Genomic DNA, 10,191 nt, shown 5'->3' with positions numbered 1-10,191 from the left:
AACCACCTCCTGGCGCCCCATAAGAAAAGTTTTACAGGGGTGCCGGGGTGGCTCAGTCAGGTGAGTATCCAACTCTTGATTTCGGCTCAGGTCATGGTCCCAGAGTCATGGGATTGAGCCCCAAATCAGGCTCTGCACTGAGCGGGGAGCCTGCTTAAGATTCTCTCTCTCCCTCTGCCCCTCTCTCCTACTCTCTTACATGCACTCTCTCTCAAATAAAATTTTAAAAAAATCAAAATTTTGCAGACATTTGGGGAATAAAATAAAGAATGTAAGACCAAAAAAAAAAAAAAAAAACAAACAACACTGGGAACAATCAAATTATAGGCAGGAAGCTATGATCAGAGTTGAAAAGTATTCTAACTAAGGTCCTTGATTGTTCTAGAAAAGGACATTGGTTAACTTTAGACTTTGTTAAGTTGAAGCGTGCATGTAAAAAATTTAAGGATGACTAATCAAAGAACAGAAATAGAATGTATTCTAAACCCACAGAGAGGAAACAAAAGGAATGAAGACAGTCCAATCTGTTCACCTCTGGGCAGGAAATGACACATAAAAGAAGCAAAGGAAAAGCTTGGTGTGGCCCGCCAGTTTCCAAGATGGCCCCAGTGATCCCGGCCTCCTGGGACCCACACCCAAGTGAAGGCCCCCCCCACAATGTGTGGGCAGGACTTTGTGACTTGTTCCCGTGCCGTAGAATATGGTAGAGGCGATGGTGTGTCACTTGCACGCAGGGTTGGCTGTCTGGGCCTAAAATCCACGTAAAAGGGAGCTGTCCTCAGAAGGCCTCCGTGCTTGGTTTAGTGCTCTGCTCTCACTGACTTGAAATTCCTACTAATGTTTTAATAAGGGGCCACCCCAAATTATGTAGCCAGTTTTGCTTCCAAGGTCAAGTTATCAGTAGGGTTGCCAGATAAAATTCATGAAGTCCAATTTAATTTTTGAATAAGCAATGAGTAAGTATTTAGTATAAATATGGCCTGTGCAAATATTGAACTATTACCTGAAATTTAAATTTAACTGGGCATCCTGTATTTTTATTGGCTAAATCTGGCAACTCAATTAGAAAAAACCCACGGCTTTCATTCTGTTGCTGTCTCCATGCGCTGTCTGTCTTTTTCGGATCATTCACTCTAGGAAAGCCGTTTCACGAGCATGGAGAAATTCCTGTGGCGAGGAACGGAAGCTTCCCGTCCTTAGCCATGGGAATGAACTTGGAAGCAGATCCTCAACAGACCCTTCGGATGGCTGTAGCCCTGGCTGACAGCTTGCAACCTCCCAGGTAGCCTGAGCCAGGATCGCGTAGATATGAAGTTCCCAGATTCCCGACCCTAAGAAATTAGGTGAGATAATAAATGTTTGTTGTTGTGAAATGTCTGTTTGGGGGTCGTTTGTTACGTAGTAACAGCTAACTATTGATAATACATGTGGTAAATGGAAAACACAAAAGAGGATTTAGAAATAACATTTGGGGGCACCACAAGTGGCTCAGTCAGTGAAGTGACTGACTTTGGCTCAGGTCATGATCTCACGGCTCGGCTCATGAGTTCAGCTGTGCTGACAGCTCAGATTCTGGAGCCTGCTTTGGATTTTGTGTCTCCTTCTCTCTCTGTCCCTCCTCTGCTCATGCGCTGTCTCTCAAAAACAAATAATAAACATTAAAAAAAATTAGAAATAACATTCTAAATGCTGATAATCACAAAAAATGTAAATGGACTGGTTTCACAGTTGCTAATTATCATAGTGAAAGAAAACACATAATCTAGCTAAAACAAAGCTACAGAAATATTGAAAGCAAAAATATGAAAAAAGACAACCCAGGGCATAACAGACACTGCCCATGGTCTGAGCAACGGTATGCCCCAAACCTTTTGCACTTTGCTACTGAATTCCCCATTTTTTTTTCCCCAGGGAGGAGGCAGAGATCTGTTGGTCTAGGAGGAGAGTCTGTCCACTGGCCTCAGTTTACTTCTTGTGATGTCGAAATACCAGCTACAAAGGATGAATCGCAATCTGGGCTAAGCCAGTCATGGAACCTCATTTCTCTTGGTCAGTGATTAAGGAAAAGATGCTTACGTGCCCCCTGTTCTGGAAACTGGGATGGACAGGGAAATCTGGAGGCATTTCTTTCCTTTTCCCTTCTCCTGCCTGGCCCACAGACACGAGGCCTCAAAGTGCTGCAGGCTTCTTGCAATCTTGATGACAAACGTGAGCACAAAGGCCTGCAGGCTACTGCTAATGTAAAGGAAACAGAGAGAGCCTGGGTACCTGGTGGCCTCAGGGAGCAGCGAAGATAATGCCGACAATGGCCTGACTTTGGAATTTTTGTTACTTAAAGGAAACATATCTCAGTTTGCTTTGGTCACTATTGTTGAGTTTTGTGACTTGCAGCCAGAATCATTTTATTTAATGTATATTTTTGAGAGAGAGAAAGAGAGAGTGTGCAAATGAGCATGGGGGGGTGGGGCGGGAGGGACAGAGAGAGAGAGGAAGGCACAGAATCTGAAGCAGGCTCCAGGCTCTGAACTGTCATCACACAGCCCGATGCCGGGCTCAAACCCATGAACTTCGAGATCATGACCTGAGCTGAAGTCAGACACTTAATCGACTGAGCCATCACGCACCCCAAAAAATGGGTGGCCAAACTTGGTCCACAAACCATAGTCTGATGACCACTGATAGAAAGTAAAACTTGAGATAATTTCAAAGAAAGATGGATGAATCCCTAATCCTCCTGAGAATCTTATCTTTCCTTTCTCCATAGTTACCAAATCAAGTGGCCAGAAGATTAGTAAATATGTAGAATATTTGAATAACACAATTAAGAAGCTTGGGCAGAAAAATCGGCATTCTTTTCATGCAGGATGAGAACATTTATTAAAATTGTTCCCATACTAGGTCATGAAAGAAGTGTTCCCACAAAGTGAACTGATATCTCATAGGCCATTTCCTATGGCCACAATCCACTAAAATGAGACAACTATAACAAAAAGGTAAACTTAACGTTTGAAAATTAAAATCAAACCTCCAAAGACTTAATGGGACAAAGAAAAAATACAAATTATAAGAACTGGCTGATGATGAAAGTAAGACATTTTGAAATTTAAGTACAGCTAAAACAAGCCTTGGGGGGCTGTGTATCCTTGTAAATGCCTGTATTAAAGATTGCACCTTGGGGCGCCTGGGTGGTGTAGTCGGTGAAGCGTCTGACTCTTCATTTTGGCTCAAGTCATGATCCCAGAACCATGGGATCCAGCTCTGCGTTGGGCTCCATGCTGAGTATGAAGCATGCTTTAGATTCTCAATCTCTCTCTCTCTCTCTCTCTCTCTCTCTCTCTCTCTCTCTCTCTCCCTCTGCCCCTCATGCTTTTTCTCTTTCTTTCTCTCAAAAAAAAAAAAAAAGATTGCACCTTAATAAAGATTTCCCATTGGTGCCAGAGCATTCGAGTTAGGACACCAGAAAGAGAGAGCATAATAATGTCTCCCCACCTCCCCCCGGGGCACCTGGGTGGCTCAAGTGACTGAAATCAGTTCAGTCAGAATCTCACAGGTCCTTGGTTCGAGCCCCACCTCAGGCTCTGTACTGACAGCTCAGAGCCTGAAAATCTGTGTCTCCCTCTCTCTCTCTGACCGTTCCCCTGTTCACACTCGTCTGTCTCTCTCTCAAAAATAAATAAACATTAAAAAAATAACAATGTCTCCCCCCAATAGCAAGAAATAATAAAGATAGCAAAAAAATCAATGTTGACAGAAAGCAAAGATCCAGCACAGATGATCGATAAAGCAAATGACTAACAAAATAGGTACATTTGTAGCGAGAGTGATTAAGAAAAAAGAAAGAAAGGCCAAATGAATAAGGAAAAGAGGGAGTTAACTAGAGAAAGATTTTTGTTAACCGTAAGAAACAACTTTGTGCAAATAAATCGGAAAATGAAGGTGCAGTGGGTGAGTGTCTTTCAAAGACAACTTATCAAGACTGACGTAAGAGACGGAAATGAGAAATAAACATAACCGGTTCTCCAGACTGTTCTCTTCAATCTTCCTGGATCTGTAGTGACCACATCCTTTTCCTTCTTCATATTTACTTTTTGGTGCCTTTCCTTTTCAGACGCAAATCAGCCTCAGAGGTTTGAGTATTTTCTTAATCTTTTCAAAGAACTCTCCTTTGGCTTCATTAATCCTCTTTGTTGTATCTTTGTTTTCTATTTTGTTAATTTTTGCTCTCATCTTCATTATTTTTTTTCCATCCTGCTTTCACGGGGTTTATTTTCTGGTTCTTTTCTATTTTCTAAACGTGAGAGAAAGATACAGAATTTTTCAGCATCCCTGCCATCATCCCGGAGGAAATGTAGAAGTATTCTACTTCTGTCCTTGTACATTAATTTTGTCTGTTTTTACGTTTCACGCAAATAGACTTATGGAGTATTTCCTTGTTCTGGCTTCTTACTCTCAACATTCATTCTGCGAGTTTTCTCGTGTCACCTGTCACAGTCGTGGTGTGTACGTGCTTATGTCTGATGTGTTTTGGATGTAGTATCTCACTGTCTGAATCTACTACACTTAGGGATCCGTTCACCTGTTGACGAGCATTTGGGCCGTCTCCAGAAGTGTGCTTTTAAATTTCCAAACCTGTGGGAATTATTTCTCGTTATCAATTCCTAAATGCATTTTGGTCAGAGAATAACAGTGTGTGTGATTGGTGTGAGACATGCTGTGTGGTCGGGAATGCGCTCAGTGTTTGTTAAATGTTCTACGTGTGGGGTGCCTGGGTGGCTCTGTCGGTTAAGCGTCCGGCTTCGGCTCAGGTCATGATCTCACGGTTCATGGGTTAGAGTCCCGCATCGGGCTCTGTGCTGACAGCTAGCTCAGAGCCTGGAACCTGCTTTGGATTCTGTGTCCACCCCCTCTCTCTGACCCTTCCCTGCTCAAGCTGTCTCTCTGTTGCTCAAAAATAAATTAAAAAACATTTTTAAATATTTTTTTAAAATGTTCCACATGTGCTTGGGAAGACTAAGTCTTGGTGTTGGACTCTCTTTATGTCGGTGAGCTGGGCTTGTTCAGGGTAAGGTTCAAATCTTCCATATTTTTCGTCATTTCTTTCATATTAGAAATGGCAGTCGACACTAAAGAGAGGTGTTTGAAACTCTCCCACTTAACCCTGCATTGCCGATTTATTATTATTACTAACATATTTATCTTGTCTCTACATTTTACCTTTTGCTTTCTGTTTGTCTCACCTTTGCTTTGCTTTTCATTCTCCTTCCTTGCCTTTTTATTTATTTTTTATTTTTGTTTTATTTTTTAAAAAAATGTTTACTTATTTTTGAGAGAGAGGGAGAGAGCAGGGGAGGGGGCAGAGAGAGAGGGAGAATCCCAAGCAGGCTTATGGCTTGAACCCATGAACCGTGAGATCATGACCTGAGCTGAAATGAAGAGTCAAACACTTAACAGACTGAGCCACCCAGGTGCCCCCCTCCTTGCTTCTAAAAGTAGACTGAGTTTCTGTTTTCTTATTCCACTTTTTCTGACCACTGGTTTGGAAGTCACTGACCCTGTTCCTATCCTTAGAGTGGATCTCTTAAAATCTTTTACCTTGCACCTTATATATCTTAACACGGCTTATATCTGATATCCCGACCCTCCTGCCAAGCAGCACCATCACCTCGGGACACTAACCCCAATGCCTGTCCCTTCCACCTGCCCCCGACTTGCATTTCAGTCTGTCATTTTCTCAGCATACAAATTTGCCTTCTTTCTCAATATTATCATATGACGTGTCTTTAGACTTACCTACATGCCTATCATTGGTATTTCCTCAACACTCCTTCAACTCAGACTTGTCTTCTTTGATCATTGTTTTGCTTTCCAAGGTACATACTTGGAAGTTCTTTTAATGTAGGTCTGTTGGTGATTTTAAAAACATTTTTGAGGGGGACAACTGGGTGGCTCAGCCAGTTAAGTGTCCGACTTTGGCTCAGGTCATGATCTCGCGATCCATGGGTTCGAGCCCCATGTCAGGCTCTGTGCCAACTGCTCAGAGCCTGGAGCCTGCTTCAGATTCTGTGTCTCCCTCTTTCTCTGCCCCTTCCCTGTTCGTACTCTGTCTCTCTCTCTCTCTCTCAAAATAAACATGAAAATTATTTATTTATTTTTTTATTTTGATACAATGGTATCTGGGAGCTGGGGAGGGTGGTGAACCTGAAAGCATTGGAGCGCACTTGCAGGAGGGTCGGCGCAGGAATCTCAGGCTCAGTTTCCCAGCCTGCTCCCGGCCCCATCAGCACTGCTGACTGTGGGGCTGAGTGGGTGTCTCCCTTAGGTAACACCTACTCTAACTGTGTACCCCCCAGAGCGCTGGGCTCAGCTCACAGTTTTGTCTCCTCAGAGATTTTTTTTTCCTCCAGATCTGATTCTTTGGGATTAGGAGGCCTTTCAGAGACCTAGTCCACCAGTCTGCATTTCCATGCAAGCTTTCATGATTTTGCTTCTATCATCCATGTCCACGAACCGTTGATAGTATCGGTTTGGGCAGAGTTTGGACAAATAGGCTAACGTGTCACCAAGTTAGCATGAGGTTTTCACCGTGTGGGATGGAACCAGAGTGAGAAGAGAGCAGGGATGGGCCCTGAGCCTTGTCCCGGGCCTCATAAATGTTAGGGGCAGCCTGTCGATCAGTCCGTGTCTCTCTAGTGCATTCATCTTAACCGTCTACTTTGCAGCTCTAGCAAGACTGACTTGTACATTAATTAGTCTGTTGTTTTGAATTTTTCACGCTACACGGTGTTGTAATGAATATTCTTGTACTTGTCATGAGTTGGGATTTATTTCCAGGTCTGAAGTGCTAGGTTAGAGAATATGCGCATACTTCACTAGATTTTGCCAGATTGCTTTTCCAAGTGGTTATTACTTAAGCCCTTTTTTAGCATTAACAAGAGTTCCCATTGTTCCACGTACTCCCTGACTCTTAATAGAGTCAGACTGGAAATGTTTGCGTTACCGACCCCGGGGAGTAAAACCCCAGCTCACTATGGTTTTAATCAGCACTCTACAAATTATAGCTAAGATTAAACATCACTTCACATATATGTGTATTGTTTGCCTATTTATGTCCTATCTTCGATTTTTTGTTGAGTCGTTTGTAATCTTTTCATTGATCCATAGAATTTATTTTTTTAATGTTAATTTATTTTTGAAAGAAAGGGACTGAAAGACAGAAAGAGACAGAGGGCAAGCAAGGGAGGGGCAGAGAGAGAGGGAGACACAGAATCTGAAGCAGGTTCCAGGCTCTGAGCTGTCAGCACAGAGCCCGACGCCAAGTTCGAATTCACAAATGCTGAGATCATGACTTGAGGCTGAAGTTACTTAGCCACCCGGGCCCCCCAATCTGTAGAACTTTTTTATGCAGCCTGAATCCTCATGTTTTGCTATGTGCATTATATGTGTATCTTCTCCCAGCCTTGTGGCTTGGATTTTAATTTTTTATCATGTTTTTGCTATATGATACTTTGGAATTTTATTTTATTTATTATTTTTTTTGAGAGACAGGGAGACAGCATGAGCAGGGGAGGGTCACAGAGAGAGCAAGGTACAGAATCTGAAGCAGGCTCCAGGCTCTGAGCTAGCTGTCAGCACAGAGCCCGACGCAGGGCTCGAACCCATGAACCGTGAGCTCATGACCTGAGCCGAAGCCGGACGCTTAACCGACTGAGCCACCTAGGCGCCCGATACTTTGGAATTTTAATGTAGTCAAATCTATCTGTATTTTCTTTATTGTTTATGCTTCTTAAACGTGTTTAAGAAATCTTCATGTCATGAGGTCTAAAAAGATTTTCTAAATACTTTTTTTTTTTAACATTTATTCACTTTTGAGAGACAGAAAGAGACAGAGCGTGAGCAGGGGAGGAGCAGAGAGAGAGGGAGACACAGAATCTGAAGCAGGCTCCAGGCTCTGAACTGTCGGCACAATGCCAGACACGAGGCTTAAACTCACAACACGAGATCATGACCTGAGCTGAAGTCAGACACCCAACCGACTGAGCCACCCAGGTGCCCTTTAAATATATTTTTAAATGTTTATGTATTTCTTTGGGATGGGGAGGGGAATGTCAGAGAGAGAGACTGAGACAGAATCTCAAGCAAGCTCTGTGCTGTTAACGAGGAGTCCGACTGGGGGCTTGATCTTACAAACCGTGAAATAATAATGAGCCAAAATCAAGAGTCACATGCTTGCATCTCTAGAAAAGATTTTTATTTAGATATGTTAAGTTTTATTTTTCACATTTAATATCCCTCAGCATTGACTTTGATAATCTCAGTGATAGAAGAGTGCAAGTCTTTTCTTTCCACATGGAAACCCAACTTCACACCACAGTTTAGAAACTGGTTTAATTATCTTTTTTTTTTTTTTAAGTAGACTTCATGCCCAGCGTGGGCTCCAATGAGAGGCTTGAACTCATGACCCTGAGATCAAGAGTGGGACACTTAACTACTAAGCCACCCAGGTGCCCCTCTTTTTTTTAAGTAAGCTCTACACCTAACATGGGGCTTGAACCCATGACCCTGAGATCAAGAGTTGTATATTCTGGGGAGCCCGGGTGGCTCAGTCGGTTAAGCATCTGACTTTGGCTCAGGTCATGATCTCAGTTTGTGAGTTCGAGCCCTGCGTTGGGCTCTGTGCTGACAGCTAGCTCAGAGCCTGGAGTCTGTCTTCAGATCCTGGGACTCCTTCTCTCTCTGACCCTCCCCTGCTCATACTGTCTCTCTCTCTCTCTCTCTCTCTCTCTCTCTCTCTCTCTCTCTGTCTCTCTCTCTCTCTCAAAAATAAATTTAAAAACATTAAAAAAAAAAAAGAGTTGTATGTTCTACCAACTGAACCAGCCAGGCCCCTCATGAAATGCCACCCTTGACGTATGTCGACCCTCCAGTCCACACCCTTCTGCACCTTCAGTTCTGCCCCATTTATTTATTTGTGTGTCCTTCTGCCAATGCCTCTCTGTCTCAGTTACTTTAGTTAGTTGTATAAGTCCTGACATCTGAGGGGTGCTTTCTCTTCACTGTGTTCATTGTCTTCAAAGTTGCTTGCTACCTTTGGCTGTTCTTTCATATGACTTTAGGATAATGTTTCCAAAAACATTAATTTAAAAACCCCTTTATTTAATCCTTTGACATTGAAATAAATGTACAGATTAATTTGGGGAGGAGTTGACATCTTTATAGTTGAGTCCCTCCTTCTACAAGCAAATTATACCTCTCCCTTTATCTGTATCTTTTGAGTGACCATTAATCAAGTTTTCTAATTTTCTCCATGAAAATCTTGCACATCTCTTAGATTTATTTGTAGGCACCGAAGAGTTTTTTGTGCCTTTATAAATGTTACCATTTATAAATAACACTTTTTGTCTGTTGATGGTATTCAGAAGTGAGATGGTTGAACCATGAAGATTGTAAAGGGTCTGGGATTTTACCCCATCAGACTCTTAGCTAGCATAGCATCAGGGATGCTGCAGAAGACAGGAGACTTATGGGTCAGAGACAAAGGACTTCATTACTCATGGATCAGCAGGAAGCACGTGGCTCATGTCTGAGCCAGCAGCCCCTCTGGTTCCCCAAGTTTCACAGGGATGCTTCCCATGCAGTCAATGGGTTTGCATATTCACTGAAGAACCCTGAGCTCAGGGGACCCAACTGTCTGATCTTTGCTGCAGAGGGAGACATTATCTTCACTACACTGGATAGTAAGCAAATCTGCCTTCTGCTCTGGAGAAGATATCTATATTCCAAAGATGGTTGACAAACAAACATCCTTGAAGAGATTGTCCAAAAAAAAAAAGTCCTGTCAGTTAGTGCCTCTGTTTGCAAAGTATCCAGAAATGCAAGCGACCCATGGAAAATTATCTCTCAATACGAATCTTCTTGCTGGCAGCCGCACCAGCCTTCCTGGATGACTCGGTCACAGTAAGAAAATGACAAACATTGCACGGCTCCTGCCATGAGAGGCGGAAACTGGCATCTCCTTCTGCTACTACTGCTCATGTGAAATTAAGCCTGTTGCTATTGATTCGGCCTCACAATGTTCCAAGTCAGACCGATATTCCCCACACAGATACCTAAGGGAAGAAGCATATTCCCACTTCTATAAAGAGGAATTTAAACAGAGCACTGCAGATGTTTTGTTGAAAGGCTCTTCTGGGG

At 42.8% G+C, this 10,191-nt stretch overlaps 1 long non-coding RNA gene across 1 annotated transcript in view; it reads left to right on the top strand.

Annotated features, from left to right (window-relative positions):
- The first annotated feature begins 366 nt into the window (after positions 1 to 366).
- Positions 367 to 10,191, top strand: part of LOC115298772 — a 12,853-nt gene continuing 3,028 nt past the window's right edge. Inside the window, exons 1-2 of the long non-coding RNA XR_003911853.1 lie at positions 367 to 1,343; positions 1,912 to 2,049. This is a non-coding gene — a long non-coding RNA (uncharacterized LOC115298772). The remainder of the gene's footprint in view (positions 1,344 to 1,911; positions 2,050 to 10,191) is intronic.

The sequence above is a fragment of the Suricata suricatta genome, chromosome 8 (genome assembly GCF_006229205.1).
Source record: "Suricata suricatta isolate VVHF042 chromosome 8, meerkat_22Aug2017_6uvM2_HiC, whole genome shotgun sequence".
Taxonomy (NCBI): domain Eukaryota; kingdom Metazoa; phylum Chordata; class Mammalia; order Carnivora; family Herpestidae; genus Suricata; species Suricata suricatta.
This window is presented reverse-complemented; position numbering and strand designations above follow the sequence as displayed.